The sequence below is a fragment of the Anopheles gambiae genome, chromosome 2 (assembly GCF_943734735.2).
Source record: "Anopheles gambiae chromosome 2, idAnoGambNW_F1_1, whole genome shotgun sequence".
In the NCBI taxonomy this organism is placed as follows: Eukaryota; Metazoa; Arthropoda; class Insecta; order Diptera; family Culicidae; genus Anopheles; species Anopheles gambiae.
Genome location: NC_064601.1, coordinates 112,156,138 through 112,171,454, shown reverse-complemented (window position 1 = coordinate 112,171,454; position 15,317 = coordinate 112,156,138). Strand labels below are relative to the sequence as shown.

Below are 15,317 nucleotides of genomic sequence, written 5' to 3'. Positions count from 1 at the left end.
ACATTCATGTTTCACATCTTTCGTTGACAGTCACATAGCTACAACATTCGTTACATATTATTTAACAAAACTACACCACAGTCAGCAGCACTATGCCCTTCCGTCCATGACAAAATTGCAAATCGTTGCAAAAACGTTCACTGCGTAGAGGAAGGAAAAAAAAGCTTACCACTTCACTCGTTATTCGATGCGACGCTCCGATGACCGAAAAAAAACCCCGACCGAACGCACCGAGCTGAGCTGACAAACTGACGCACGAGCAGCGTATCGAACCCGCCGGAAGCGTTCGAACCTCGGCCACAGCTCAGTCGCTCTCCAAAGCGCTGCCCAAAGCGCTCTCAGCAAGAGATTTCACACAGTGGGAGAGCAAGCAGGCAGGCAAGCAACGCCTGATAACCGTTGACGGTGATGACGGTGATGACGATGATGATGGTAATGATGAGCGATGATTGGGATGGTGAGTTGGGGTGAGCTGTGGCGGTACTCATCATCTCAGGCTGGCACATGGCACTCACAAACGTCCAGCATCCTGCCGGGCCTCCAAACTGCTGCAAGCGCCACACGTGAGTCGCGTGAGAAAAAGTGAGAGTGAAAATGAACTCGTTTGGCAGCGAGCCAAGGAGAGGTGGCGTTTATGTTTTTGGTCCTCTAGGGTGCAGTTCGTCTTGGGAGAGGATTTGATGGCACTACAAAAAAAAAGCAGAACACCAAAAACCTGTGGATGTTTAATTGAAGTGCAACAAATTGTATATTGTCTTGTTAAAGATGCATTAATTGTTTTTATTTTTAAGGTTTAAACAATACCGTCATGATTTGATGAATCATTTAATCATCATGAGTTTTAAATTTACAAGAAAACACTAGACAATAGTTTTGTACGAGCATGTATCATTTGAATAATTGTTATGTTACAGCAATGAGATTTCCTTTGACGTATCCTTCAATCTTTTAATTTAAGTTTTGAAGTACACATTCCGCTAATGAACTAAGCTTTTTACTACACCATGTAATATTGAACTTCATTATACATAGTATGGATAAGATATATGTTTCTTATTTACTGATAATGCTGCTGATGATGATGTTGATGCTTACATTGTAGAATGCATCGAAACTTCAGACGAAATTTTGTTCTTCCATTGAACAATTTCTCCAAATAAACCTTATCAAGCAGTTGTTGCTAGTTGCCACTATTTATTTGATTGAAGCATACCCGGTCGCAAATGGTTACCTCTTGATACATGCCACCCTTTACAGCACAGCATGCCAACCGCACTTGAAGACGCATTCCATCAACCTGAGCAACAAGCTGCCATCAAACACTAATTACGGCCACTAATCATTCCTCGTTTTGGCCCCGGTAATGGACCATTTTCGAGCAAATAGCTCACCATTAGACGTTCCAGATTGTTGTGCAAAGTCGAATAAACACACATACACACACAATCACGGGAATCAGCACACAGTGCATCGGCAGTGTGCGTTGTGCAATGATTGGAGCTAGCTTTCTGCCCTGCCAATGCCAGAGAAACCAGTGCCTTCATCCCCCGCCAGTGGGCCAGTAATGAGTGCATAAGACAGACTTCCAGACCCACTTAGCTGAGCACGTCCTGCTATATTGATTTTGCAGCCAAACACATCCACATTCTGCACAATGTGAAGGACGTGCGACTGTTCCTGGTTGTTTGTCAACTAACCGACCAACCGGTACTACGGTTTACGCCCAACGAACAGCCGTTTTCTTGGCCGTTTTTCTGACGACGGTACGGTGATTCCATATCGGCACAGCAACGGAGAAGCATCCAACTAATTAACCCTCTCGATGCCAGCTGTGGCCCCGATCGTGTGACCCTGTGCCGATGATGACGATGATGATGGGGAATGATGGGAGGGGTGTTCAAATAACCCAAAACCCCTATGCGTGTATCTCGGTGGGCCATAACGGATACGCTCGAACAACGCACACAAACTGTACTCATCATCATCATCATCGTTAGCATCATCATTATCAGCAGCAGTATCATCGGTGGCAAGGGTAGCCTCAACAGATTGCTCATTCAAGGTCTTGTAAAGAGTTACCGTTTTTGCCCCCCCCCCCTCGTTCTCTTTTACTCTCTGCTCTGCTCCTCTTACTCGACCGTTTGGTGGTCCCGAGAGCGGTCAGGCACTGTCCGTGGGTACATCAGGTGGCTATAACCAAGTGTTGCACCGACCGCGAAACGAAACAGTACGCGCCCATCCGTCTCCACTGTTTTTTTTTGTGTCATTCCGTCGCGCTGGGTGGCAAAGGGGAGGGAGTGGAATCGATCGGAACGCATGCGTTCTCGCCGAGGGGTGCCGTGCTGAGTGCGATGAGTGACTCACGCGTCACAATGATTAGCAGCTCTCGGGAAGGAATGGGGGGGTATTGGCGATGATTGGTGAGAGCGCTTGCTCGCGATGATGCTGGGCTGTGAGATGAATGGTGAGAAGATGCGTGAGAAAGATTGAGCAGTTTGTTTGGTTTGGGCAGATGATGTGTCGCCCGCCTAGACAAACAATTGGCGTTTCGCTTTTGGAATGTAGCGACAATTTTATTCGAAACATTTGCCTCTTCACATGATGATTTGTTAATTGGATTGTCAAATAAGGGTATCAAGATTTATATGCTATGATATTTAATCAGATCTCTTAGCTTTGTACTTGAGACATAATGAGGTCTTGAGTGCCACATTTTTAATTAAATCACATGAATGAATAATGAAATAAAACATATTTTGGAACGATATCAGTGTCAGAGCTCTGTGACAGATCATACTCACTATTTTGAGTGTATTTCAATCCTAATTTTAATCAGTTTTCACCAGAACAGTTGCTTGTGACAGTTATTTTAAAGTAATATTTACTCTGAAATTGTATTTAAGTCATTTACAGTTTATTTAGAGTTTGTGTAATATTTACAATAATTACTTTGATATCAGAAATCATAAATTTGAATTATTAAAGCATACTTTTTTTGCATGAAATACACTAACATTAATCCAACTCCAAATCCCACCAGCTCCATACATCGGCCCCTGCCCTACATTCAATTTCAATTTCTACTGCAAATTCTCGTTTGTTTGTAGAAAAACGTTTCGGCTGGCACCAACAGCAACAACAAGCAAAATACTATTTTCCTTCGCATTTTCATCATTCCGAGCACAAAAAAAAGAAAAACCACATGCCCAAGCGACGGTGACAAGATTGAATATTTTTAAGCAAACGTTGCTCTCCCTCTCCCTCTCTCTCTCTCTCTCTCTCTCTCTCCACATCTTTCACCTCCCGCCAATCGTTTCGTTTGCTTGCAACAATTTATATCCATGTAATTCGCTTCCATCCGTAAGCCAATCTGTAGTAACGTTTAATTTCGTGGGTAGCAGCAAATCGTCGCGTTTGCTGTTGAGGAACCATAAAAAAAAAACACAGAAAAAAAGGAAAAAGGATCGGAAAACCGTTCTGCCCGCCTGCGCTAGGCTGGCTAGGTCAATCCTACTAATGGTGTGTCAACATTTGCTTGCCACTGTGTGTGTGTGTATGTTTGTGTGCTTGCTTTGTATCCTTCCACCTTCCACCCAGCTGCCCGATGCGCACACAAATCATCCGAAACAGAATGCTTCGTTACGGATGACCAGCATACACCGATCGATGGATATTCGGCCGGAAAGGAAGGGAAAGGCTTCGTGTATGTGTGTGTGTGTGTGTGTGTGTGTGTGTTTGTTGCGGAAAGGTGACATGATCCCTGCTGTTATGTTTCCTCCACTTTCCACTCGGTTTACGCTCGCTTCGGTGGCATACAATTTCAATGGCGGAACGATTAAGATGATAGGAAGAGAAGCAACAACAGAAAAAAGCACACACACACACATATCTTCGCTTCATTGCATACCGGCAAGAGAGAGAGAGAGAGAGAGAGAGAGAGAGGGAGTGAGCACGATCCGATGGTAAGCAGACGAGCAGAAGGAGCAGCACACCATCGTAAGCCGTTCCGTTTCAAGGTTGTCGGATTTCGTTCGAATCACATTTCCCAAAAAGCAACAGATTCGACACCCACACTAACATACACACACACACACACACATTCGGAAAAACATCCCGTTGGGGTCAGTAAAAATATTTTCCGGCGAATAAAAAAAAAAACGGTAGCTTCTTTGTCGCACTTTATACATCGTACCTTCGCTTCTTGCACTTCCCGCTAGTGCGTCGGGCCAGGTACCGAGGGCTGGCAGCGAGCGGGAAGGAGCGGTAGTACTAAGAAAATAACAACACCCACCCATCCACCCAGAGGCCGGTCGATGTGAGGTTTGAAATCAATTTATCAAAATTAAACGCGGGCGTTACGGGCGTCATTCGCAATCAACGTGTTCGCTTGGGTTTCGTTTAAAAATTTCGCTAATAAACAACGGGCTAGGTGGCTGGTGGCCAAATCCCTTACCTCCCCCCCCCCCTTCCCCCCCTCCTCTCGCCGATAAGGAGCCATTGGGAGGCAAGGTATGCAAGTGAATAGAAACCGCGTGTAGGAAATGGTTGGAAAGAGCTCAGCTTAGCAAAGGTGTATCGGCGCTCACGCTATATCCGGTGTGTGTGTGTGTGTGTGCGCCGCCAAGTTCAATGTTTGGTTTAGCGGTGTCGAGGTAAAAAGCAGCGGAATGTATCTGATTGAAATGTTATTTTTAGCCAGCGGCTCAGCTGCTTCTGGATGCAATCTTTTCTAGTGTCACGTTCAATCAGGCTTGCGAGTAGATAGGAAGGTGTGAAGAATTTAGTTAATGAAAGGTTTTTTTTTTTTTGTTGCGTCTGCTTTTGTTGGTCTAGCGGTTGCTGAACTAATCGTGGAATATGATCGCGTAATAGCTATTTTCGATTAAACATCAACTCCAGCTAAGTAATGGTGAGTGAAAGAAGGAAAAATGAGATTGAAAGTGTAAACAATCAGTCTGGATTATTTTTTGGTTTGTTCGATTTGGCCTTTTGTGAAATTGTCTTAAATGAGATCGGAAATTTTGAACGAATTATAAAAAAATTGTAAAAACAATTAACAAACAATTGTGCAAACGTTTCCATTTTATTAAAAACAAAATTAATGGTAATATCACGTACAGCAAAACGATTAAGCCAAACATTATTTCAAGTATTAATAAATCCTATGAACAAATTCCTTATGTTTGTGAAAGTGTGAAAATCAACCATTTTCATAAACCTCTTCGCATAATTAATTCTAGAAAGTTATCAACTAAACTGAGAGCAATTATAATTATTAATTAAAAGCATGACATCAAAACCAATAACAATTCAAGCAACAAACTCTTACTGTCAATTTTGCTTGCTTCTCCATTACAATTAAACGTCTTTACACAAAATGTAATTCATTTCTTTTGTAACCTAATTCCACCAAACAAAAAACGGCAGCTTCTTTGGTGCGATTAAAAGATTCATAATAAAATTAAACATTCTTGCTTTGCGCATCCCATACGCATCCCCAAAACTCCCAAACTAAGACGGTGGTGGCGGTTCTTTCACCTCGGAACCTCGTTTGTCATCCCGCCCATCCATCTCGTCGCCGGGCAGTCGTCAAACAACCGTGGCAACATTACATCACTCTGTGCCAGCCCCGAACGCCGGCTCGTCGCACCGACCGACCGACCGACCGACCGGCAAAAGAAGGTGCTTAAGCGCGAAACCGAGAAGAGCGAGATGATGTTACACACATACTGTCGTGTCGCCCGTCTGACGGGACCTGAACCGTGTCAATGGGTTTCATGCCGAAAAAAAGACAGGGTGGATAGGGAGCAGAAAAGGAAAGGTGGTTCCCTCGGTAGTGCTCCCCACAAATTGAGGCGTTTTTTTGTTGTTGAGGGGCCTTCGAACGCGCGCCTTTTTTGCGACAGAAAGCAGGCTTGAGGTTTGAAAGGGACGACGGGACGGGTTGAGATTTTGTGACATTCGTGTGAGTAATACCCGCTGTGACTTTACGTATATATATATTCAATGCCATTGCGCCGATGATGAGATAGGATGCTGCTGCTGATGCTGATGACAATGAATCTAGCCTCGAACGCCAAAATGAGCACGTTTTTCTCGTTTGCCTTTCGTTCTGCCGGTGTGTCCTTTTCTGCTCGTTGATCTGTTTTTCCCCCCGAAAAGTGGTACCCGAAGCTAACAAAATGCGTATTAAAATGATTGACGTGTGCCTTTCAGGTAGATCATTGGGTTTTTTTTAGTCTCATTGACTAAAAAGCAAGTACTTTTGACTGGCTTTACTGTGGAATTCATTTATTCTTTAAATTCTAATGCCTGTAAGAAATTGCAGAAAAAAAGTTAATCACACTAAACCGTTGTCAATGATGCCCAAAAATAAAACCCATCTCCCATCGGGTGCGACCACTCGCCAACGCACACACACACAGTGCGGCAGGTTCACTGAAAGCAAATTTCATTCTAAGCATGTGCGGCTCAGGTCTGCCTCAGCTCTGTTCGCGCGCTCGGTTCAATGTTCAATAGAACGGCGAAAAAATGTGCGTACGGCCACGTTGCGAGTTCGCCACGCCGAAATTAGGCGACCACGATCGTGCTGCCGTGTCGTGCGATGGATATTGCTTTAGTTTTGCCTCGTTTGCGCTTTGCTGTTGCTCTTACCCTCGCTCTGGGAGGTATTTTTCTTTTGATTCTACCCATTTCGTGTCTCCCTTTAAGTGTACCGAGTATTTTCGCTCTCTCTCTCTCTTTCTCGCACGCTGTCTTTTTCTGTCTCTTTAGCGTAGACAGTGAGTCCGTGTGGTCGACAAACGGACAGATAGAAAGATATTTATTTGCGATTGGATTCTTAAGCAGCGATGTGTGTTTTCGGCTACCAAAAGGGCCAGTTACCGCTGCCATGGTCAACAAACCCCAGACACACACACACACAAACACGCATGGTTGGTTGTGCTGGTTGCGCATGCCACTTGCGCAAAAACGCCCGTACGTTTTGCCCGCGCCCGGACAGCTAAGTGTGGGGCCCGTCAGTCGAACGACGGCAGGCCTTCGGGCCCGTTCCTTCGCGATCTGTACGTGTGGTTCTGTTGCTTTGCTTCGTTTTCCTTTTCCTTTTGTAATCTTTTAATTTGAAAAAAAAAACGATTAGCTTTCTAATTTTCTCACTAATAATCCCCATAACTTCTGGATAAGTGTGCCGAATGGTGTTTATAAGTTCGTTTGTGTCCGTGCAACATTAGCATCGCTCACAGCCTCATACATGGTGCAAACTGCACCAAAACGCATGCACCAAAGCCATAGTGTTTAAATTTAAAACCATTTAATTTAAATGGTTTCAACGCCACAGTTGAAAAGGATCTGTAAATTGTTTTTCAAGTGACCGCAGCCAAGCTGCACACCTAAATTGAAAAGGCAAAGTGTGAAAAGATCCTACGCGAGCCAAACGAATGATAAGTTGGTGCTTCATTGCTGCGTGCCAGTGACAGCAACAGACTCACATACACACACACTAACACGCACACACACACACGTACAGCTACGCGGAAAAGGATGCTGTAATGCGGTGAATGCGGTGCAAAATGCATCTTTATTTGCTTCTTTTTTTATTATTTCTTTCTGTCTCGTTCCCGTTCCCGAAAGGTGCGCTTGTGGATGAGTGCAACGGCGTGAAGGTGATTGGGTAAAGTGTAACGGCAAAAAACGGGCGTTTTGAAAAGGAGAAAAATCGTGTCCAGTGTAAGTGGAAAGATACAAGGAAAAGTGTGTGAATAATAACACCAGTGATACGCGCAACCGACCCCCCAGGCAAGGAGGGGAAGGTCGTTTCGTACACTTCGTCTTGCCCGTGGGTGTGCGCGCTTACCAAGAGCGACACTCACGGAGCTGCTTTATCCGCCGGTTTTGTACAGCTTTCCTGTTGATTTTTGTCGTAGAATTTTCAGAAGTGAGTAAGTTGGTACAGTATTTATCATTCTTTGCCTTTCTTAGCATTCTTAATGTGTGAAGCCTTTCCATTACTAACCAAATTAAAATAAATAAAACAAGATAACTAACTAAATCTTAATCGTGAATTATAACCGAATTGTTCTACTATTTCATCATCGAACAAACGAGAACCAACTCCCCTGGCGGTACGATAAACAACGGCAGCCATAAAACGTCGGAGGAATGTTTTAACCGTGGCGTACTGGGCGCCTCCTTCCCGCGAACCGCGAGTTGACACTCGACTAATCGCTAACTGTCGCTAGCCGATTTGTTCCGTGCGTTGTTAAACCTCGCTGGGGGGGGGGGGGACCATCGGACGGGTTTGACACAAGTTTTGTGGGCGATGGATGAAAATTGTAAAAAAATCCGGTTTTGTCTTCCCGCGTTTTTGCCTTTTCGGTCCATTTCGCCGTCCAACCCCCCCCGGGTCCATTTTGCCGGTGGTAGGTGGATGCGGTTAAGTGGGTCGCAATGGTTGAATCTAATTTCATGTCCTCGGGCGCAGTGTAGGAAGAAGGATGTTTGACTAGATAAAATTACCTAAAAAGAGGTATGGAGGCGGTTTGTCGAAAGTATTTATCTGATGGTCATCCGTTACCGATTGCTGCGTCGATGCTTTTGTGTTCCACAATTAAATCGATTGTTTTGTGTGTGAAACATAAAGGAAGATTTAGATGCTGCTTAGCCATTAATTGGCAACGCTTGTTCGTGGACTATTTTTTGGCACTTAAATGTTTCAAGCAAATCGAGCGAAACGTTGCTACGAAAGAGATAAACACCAGTTATTAAACATGACCATGGCATGTCGGTTACGACCATGGGGCTTACCCTTCACACATGATGTAACCTTCTCGAAACATTATTACAGAATCCATAAATCATTTTCTAGGTTGATAAGCGTGTTTAAAGTTTGCCCCGTTTTTTTTGCTGTGTACAGCATAATCTTTGAATATTTGTATCATCCGACCCGTGTGAATCGTGTTGCTGTTGGTTGTTTGTCTTTTTTTTTAGTTCACTCGTGTTGTGATTACATTTCGTTTCACTTGAATGCTTTATTTTTAGCAGAACTGTCTGATTCATTTTTCAACGCCATTGCTCGCAGCCGCTACTATTGATGTCATAGTGCGTGGGAAACACGTTGGGAACGACAAGCGTAGAGGCCGGCAAGCGAACGGAATTAACACGGCTTTACCAGGGCTTTCTAACATTTGAGTTTGAGGCTTAATTTAATCATTCTTATTTAATTCAATTTAAAGCTCACAAACACCGGAATATTGTACAACTAATAGCCGCCCAAATGAAAGCTGAAAAAGGCAGACATTTTGAATTCATTTCTGTCGTATTATTTTCTTTCTAACCCACCGTAGCATCACTTCAATCGTTACATTATTAGCTTTTAGTGTGCGTCGGTGTCCCTTTCCTTGTCTTGCAATAGCGTGTGAAGCGACTCTATAGAAAAGATATCTTCCACACCTCACCAAACCGTGTTTGCAATGATTAACCGCGCCTGCTGCTGCTGCTGCGGCCACTCGGCGATTACGGAAGAGCTCGCGACGAGCAAAGGAGATTTATTTTTATCTCACACTGTGTACCTGTACCAACGCCCCCCATGCAGGCAGTGTCCCCCAGCACCACCACTACTACCTCAATGAGCGGCGTGCATGTCGACGTATGTGTGAGGATCGCGCACCGGTCATCCGCTACTGGCGGACTTTCTAGCGCAGAAAGATAAATCGAGTGATGCGCAACAGCGAATTCCATTCGTATGATTTCGCTTCACCAGATGGAAGGGTGTAGAAAGGAAAAAAGAAAGGCAACAGTTAAGAGAGAGAGAGAGAGAGAGGGTTAGTAATTGGCCATTCCCTTTTGCAAGCCACTCGTACGCTTCAAGTGAAGCAGTAATGTTGCACTCTCGCTTGGGTACGACAAGGATACTACTCCGTTCCTTCATCTTTGAATAGCTGCACAGTGCTTTGCGCTTGGGTTGTATGTTGTAGCTACGAATTGTAGAGAAGGCAAATTATGGTTAAACCCCTTTTTCACAGCAGACATAAATCAAACGAGCGAAGCGGCTTTTTCCACTATCTCTCTCTCTCTCTCATTACGATGAGCCGCACTTGTTCGATTGTGAATGAACGGGGCTGCAGTTAAAGCAGCTTCAAAACTGTGCACAAAATTGGCCCTTTCTGGCCAAGTACGCTGCTACAGGCGCTTCTACACAAACCACCCGAGTTAGTGCACCACTTCCTTCGCTTTGCTTGCGTAATGCTTTGCAAATAACGGCGCGCTACACTCACTTGTAACGCGTGCTCTCGCACCTAATTGGCCATGAAATGCAAACCATTGAGTGGATGTCTCATCGTGTTTGAATTCTGTCCCTTCGCCTTTGATGCCGCACTCTACCGCACTGTACCGCATCGCACCGCTTCCACTACTTGTTTACCTTCCCACTGCCACAGCGCAACGTCTCCTGTAATCATCTTCCGCTCATTGAGAATTGATTGACGAAGAAGCAAATAAACTGGCCAAGCAACAGCAGCTGGGACGTTGTGGGTAGTGTGTGTGTATGTTTTTCCATATAACTTCCTCACTATCGCTCTCCATCCCGGCTGGGTGTGCATTTGATTTCACTCCGCTTCAACCGCTGACACAAAGTGAAGAAAAGTAAAGAAAGCTGTGGGTTGTGTAAGCCCAGCCGGGCCCCGAGATGGGTTTCCTTTTTATATCATCCCCGAAACGTATTCCGGTTCGCCCTATTTCCATGATTATTGGCTGTCTTTATTGGGTAATTTGTTTTGCCCTCTTCTTTCGTTTTTCCTGTGAGTGTGTGTGTGTGTGCTTTGTGTCCGTTGCTTTGCTTTGTTACTATTGTGCCGTTTGAGTTTTGGATCACGCGGCGAGAAAAGTTGCAGCACACGAACCGCACACTTTTATTGGCGGCATAAAGTTGCCGAGCGCTTTTACTGTTGATGCGGTGGGTGGATAGTGTTCGCTTTATGCGACGGTGCCCAATGCTCTATTGCTCATACACTAGCTTTAAGATAGATTTTTTCGCTCTTCAATAGCGCAAACCCAACGATCTTATGGTATCGTCTTTAAGACTCCACAAAAACTTTCAGCCAATTTGCCGCCACTTTCGCGTGTGAAAAAGCGACACAACGGCCAAAAGGAAAGGGCGAATGCAACAGGACCTCTTTGTCGATGGATGTAAGAGCGCCAACACGCAAACACGCTCGCTCCGAACCGAGAAAACCGGTCGATTAACCGTTCCAAATCGCAGCCATGATAGAACGATCAAACTTTCACCATCAAAACACGCCCCCGTTGGTCGATCAAAACTCCGAAATGGCAATGAAATCGATTTGCTAGATTCAATTTGTGTCTCCCTGTGTATGTGTGTGTGTTGGTGTTTGTGTGCTTGCGTGTGCGGTAGTCTTTTCAATCGAGCGCACCATTCCCGTCCGAATGGCCTGTCATTATGGCTGTCAGCGGATGAATGTGGTGACAAGCGAATGCGGAACGATTTATTATTTGTGTGACCATCAAATTGGTTGGTGGTGAATGAGCGATGGTGAAGGGGGGAATTGTTTACGAGTGGCCAAAAGTTGGGCATGCTTGGGCACGCAGAAGGAACAATAAAATCACTACCCGCCCTCGTCTTACTTTTATCGCTGCAAATCGGTATTCACGGCAAACGGGATTAAGCGCCACGAACCACGCCTAACGCTTTACTGTCGCGTTGTACACTTTGCGAAGGGTATTGGGCGTCCCAGGGGTAGGGTGAAGCAGTGTCATACGTCGCATGGGAGGTTTTTGATGGGGCTGGAAATGGATATTAGTGTTTTGATTAAAAGATTATGTTGTAGTTGTTTCATTTATGTTTTGCCTTTTTGTGGTGGTGGATTTTTTTATCCTCTTCGACAGCAAATTCGAGCAATAGTTAAAGATTTGACGGTTGTTGTATTAGTGATATCGAACTATTTATTATTTTTCAACCATTTTAGGGAAATAATATGAAAATTCCTTTAAGCGATAAAGTGTGATTTCCATAAGCACACTTTCGTATGAATTTATTTCCCTCATTTTGTTGACACACCCGCTTCAACAAGCTTTATCATCTTGTTAAATATTTTCTCTAGCATTTGTTCAGCCTCGCATCACCTGCTGCTACAACAAACCATCCATCAGGCTCGATCATTGCATCACCGCATTGCCGACGACTTGGCAATTTCAATATTCAAACGACAGGAAGCTCAAACCCCCTATCGATTCGCGCATTTATATCAGCACCAAAAACCGGGCTGCCCAATACAAAAGCCACTCCCGATACGCATCGAAGTGCAAAAATTGTAAATGTCGCTCGCTCGATAAGAGCAAACACAAGCATGGCTGTCAGCGCCCGTGCGGGCAAACCGTCTCGTGTCAACCACCGGCAATGGTGTGGCGTGGTGAGTGCGCGCGGGCGCTCGCGCCTACTGTGTAGACTATTTGCACACCCTGCTACTGCTGCTGCTGCCAAAAACCTGTTGCGCCCGAACAGTAGGCAATGCACGATACACATCGCACGCAAGGCAGCAAGCGCCGGCCGGTAATGGTGGCAAGGTTATGCTGAATATAAGCAAGTGTCACCGCAGAAGAAGCAGAAGGGTGGTTTGAAATGCAGACGCCCAAAACAAACCAACGCAAGTCAATTCGCCGTTCTACTGATATCGTGCTTTTGTTTGCTTTTTTGATCGCACGAAAAGAGACAGATCGAGCGACAGAAGAACAGGGTGCTCCCGGTACTTCGGCACGATGGAGACGCCCGGTGATTGATAGCGATTCGACGATGCGCATCGAACGGGAAAAATAAGTCCTTCGGGCGGGTGTGGTTTTTCACGGCGATAAAACCCGATTACACCTGCAGCCCATCCAGCACACTACACTGTCACCATTTATCACGAACTGCGGCGGGCGACTCTCCGCATCCCCCATCCCACAACGATTTTGTGCGTGGCCAAGCGCCTTTTTTTCGATTGCGGTACGTGTTCGGTCGGTTTTCGCGCATCGTTCAATTGAAATTGATCGCATTTTCGTTGCGCCTGAAAGGGACAGAGTAGGGTGGGGGGGGGGGGGGGGGGAAAGGAAGCAAAGGATGGCGATGGACTCCTGTGTATCGATTGCCGCACCCATAAATTCGCGTCCGCAATATGGTAACGAAATGGTGCGAAACGGGAAGGGATCGAATTTTGCGTGCGAGGGTAAAATCGAAATTTACTTCGAATGCGGGTGGTTAATGGTGGGCCATGCGTAGCAAACCACAAAAATACACACACATACAAAGGTCCTTAACCGAAAGGTCACAGACGCTCCTGTCCCGCTCGGGCCCGTGTCAAATTGTCAAACGGAGAAGTTCGATTCGTACTAATGGCAGGGCTCGTTTCGGTTGTTTTGCAGCGTAAGGTGCCGGGTGCAAAAACAACCCCTCTACCCCAACCCCACAAACCCTGCCAGTGACAGTTAATCGATTCAATTCATCTTCTTAATTGTTGTTGTTATCATTTTTACGGCTATGGTTGGCATGGGCCGATCTGCCTTTGGGGTTCATCTGGATAAAGAACAACGCCAAAGTAAATCGACAAAAACAGCATTTGACAAAGCTGGCATTGTAACGCAAGCGACATAATCAATACGTTTGGTAGAGCAACAACCAAAAAAGGTGCAACCGAGTCGATGGGTAAAGGTGAGCGAAAAGCAGGGAAGAATGGAACGAGGGACACAAGATTGAATAGGTGTGCAGTTGGATTTAGTGCGACGATAGACAAACAGACACTAACGACACCTGACCATTCGCACCGAGCACCGAATCGTCGCGTGTTCCCCTCTCTCTCTCTCTCTCTCTCTCTCTCTTTCTCTCTCCTTGGCACCATTTACATATGTATGGGACTAAAAGGCAGCCTTTGAATGTGACATCAATTTATTTTATCGATGGCTTCCGGGCCGTGAATAAAAAAAAAGTCGGTGATATGTGCAGGAAAGGCAAAAAAAAAACAGGGCGATAAAGAACAGACAGCCACAATGGAACGGGCGGTGCTCGTGACACTGGACGATGATCGTCCTGTGCGCGTCCTTGAATGGTTGAAGAGTCCCAACCACAACCGAACCCGTGTTTTCCCTTGGGGCTTGCGTGTGTGTGTGTGTGTGTAGCTATGGGGAATAGTACACATACGCACGCACAGCCAAACACAGACAAGGGCAATTGCATCAACGCCCGCTGAGTAAAGCGGCCATAATCGAATTCCAGTGCCGTCCGCCCTAGTCCATCGTGCAAACTTCAACAGAAGGTAGGGTAGAAGAAGAAGAAGAAGAAAAAGAAGAAGAAGAGTAAACAAAAAACACTCCCAACCAGAAGCGCGCTGGTGCGCAAATGTGTACATACGCTTTCGCAACACCGAGCTTTTGCGTACGTGCGCGTGTGAGTGTGTTTTGGTGCGGAAAATGCCGATGAAGCAAAGCCACGGGTAACATAATACTGGCGGGAAACATTGTTACTACACACACACGCGCGCGCGCGATGCCACTGTCATTTGAACTGACGGACGGTTAGCGTGATGGGACGGTGTGAGTGTGAAAAAGTTAAACAAATAAACACATAAAAGGGTGGAGGCGGGGGGCGTGGACAGTAACGGGGACATAAACGGTCCACCGGTGACACAATTTGCTGCGTGTCCTGTCAACGCGTTTCAGCGCAGCTGCTGCAAGGATAAAGCACGTACGCACACGCAGCACGTTGAAGGGTGTTGAATGATGGACGGGTGACCTTCATGCTTTATCGTAACTATCGCTAGTGATGATGTTGTTGATGCGGTCGTGTCATATAACCTCAGCGCTCAGGTCCTGTGTGTGTGTGTGTGTGTGTGTGTGTGTGTGTGTGTGTGTGTGTGTGCATGTCATGGAGGAGCATATAGGTATTTTGTTTTTTTTTTCTTTACACATCCGTTGAGGACAATTATCGCAACGGACTCGGGTTGTACCGGTGACCACTAAACGGGTTTGTATGCCGTTGCATCAAGCGGGAATTGATATTTTAATGCATCAGCTTCATCCCGGGAGGATTGTTTCGGATCGGTGATGTCGTTAGGATTGGGGTAGCATTTGCTGTGGTAATTATAGTAATCATTCAATCGACACTTGATGTGTATGTGAGTGATCTGTGACATTGGTAAGAGATGTTTCCAAATTGTTTTCCAAGTATAGAGGACCATCCTTAGAGATGTAATAAGGAGAGTAAAATTGTATAATTATGTACCGTTTGTTATGGTCAGGTATCATTCGCGCGTAGAACTGAGTTTGTGTGTTTA

The 15,317-nt window shown here is 45.5% G+C and overlaps 2 protein-coding genes across 4 annotated transcripts in view; one reads left to right on the top strand and one right to left on the bottom strand.

Moving 5' to 3' along the window:
* Positions 1-273, bottom strand: part of LOC1269968 (5-hydroxytryptamine receptor) — an 86,252-nt gene extending 85,979 nt beyond the window's left edge. Inside the window, exon 1 of one of the 2 annotated variants that reach the window (XM_061643203.1) lies at positions 170-273. The gene's annotated coding sequence lies outside the window, so the exon portion shown is untranslated. The remainder of the gene's footprint in view (positions 1-169) is intronic. The other variant, XM_061643202.1, reaches the window with a different exon arrangement.
* Positions 274-6,956: 6,683 nt separating this feature from the next.
* LOC1269971 (RING finger protein nhl-1) overlaps positions 6,957-15,317 on the top strand; it is a 48,805-nt gene continuing 40,444 nt past the window's right edge. Inside the window, exons 1-2 of one of the 2 annotated variants that reach the window (XM_061642702.1) lie at positions 6,957-7,064; positions 7,633-7,936. The gene's annotated coding sequence lies outside the window, so the exon portion shown is untranslated. Of the gene's footprint in view, positions 7,109-7,632; positions 7,937-15,317 lie in introns of both variants that reach the window. The other variant, XM_061642704.1, reaches the window with a different exon arrangement.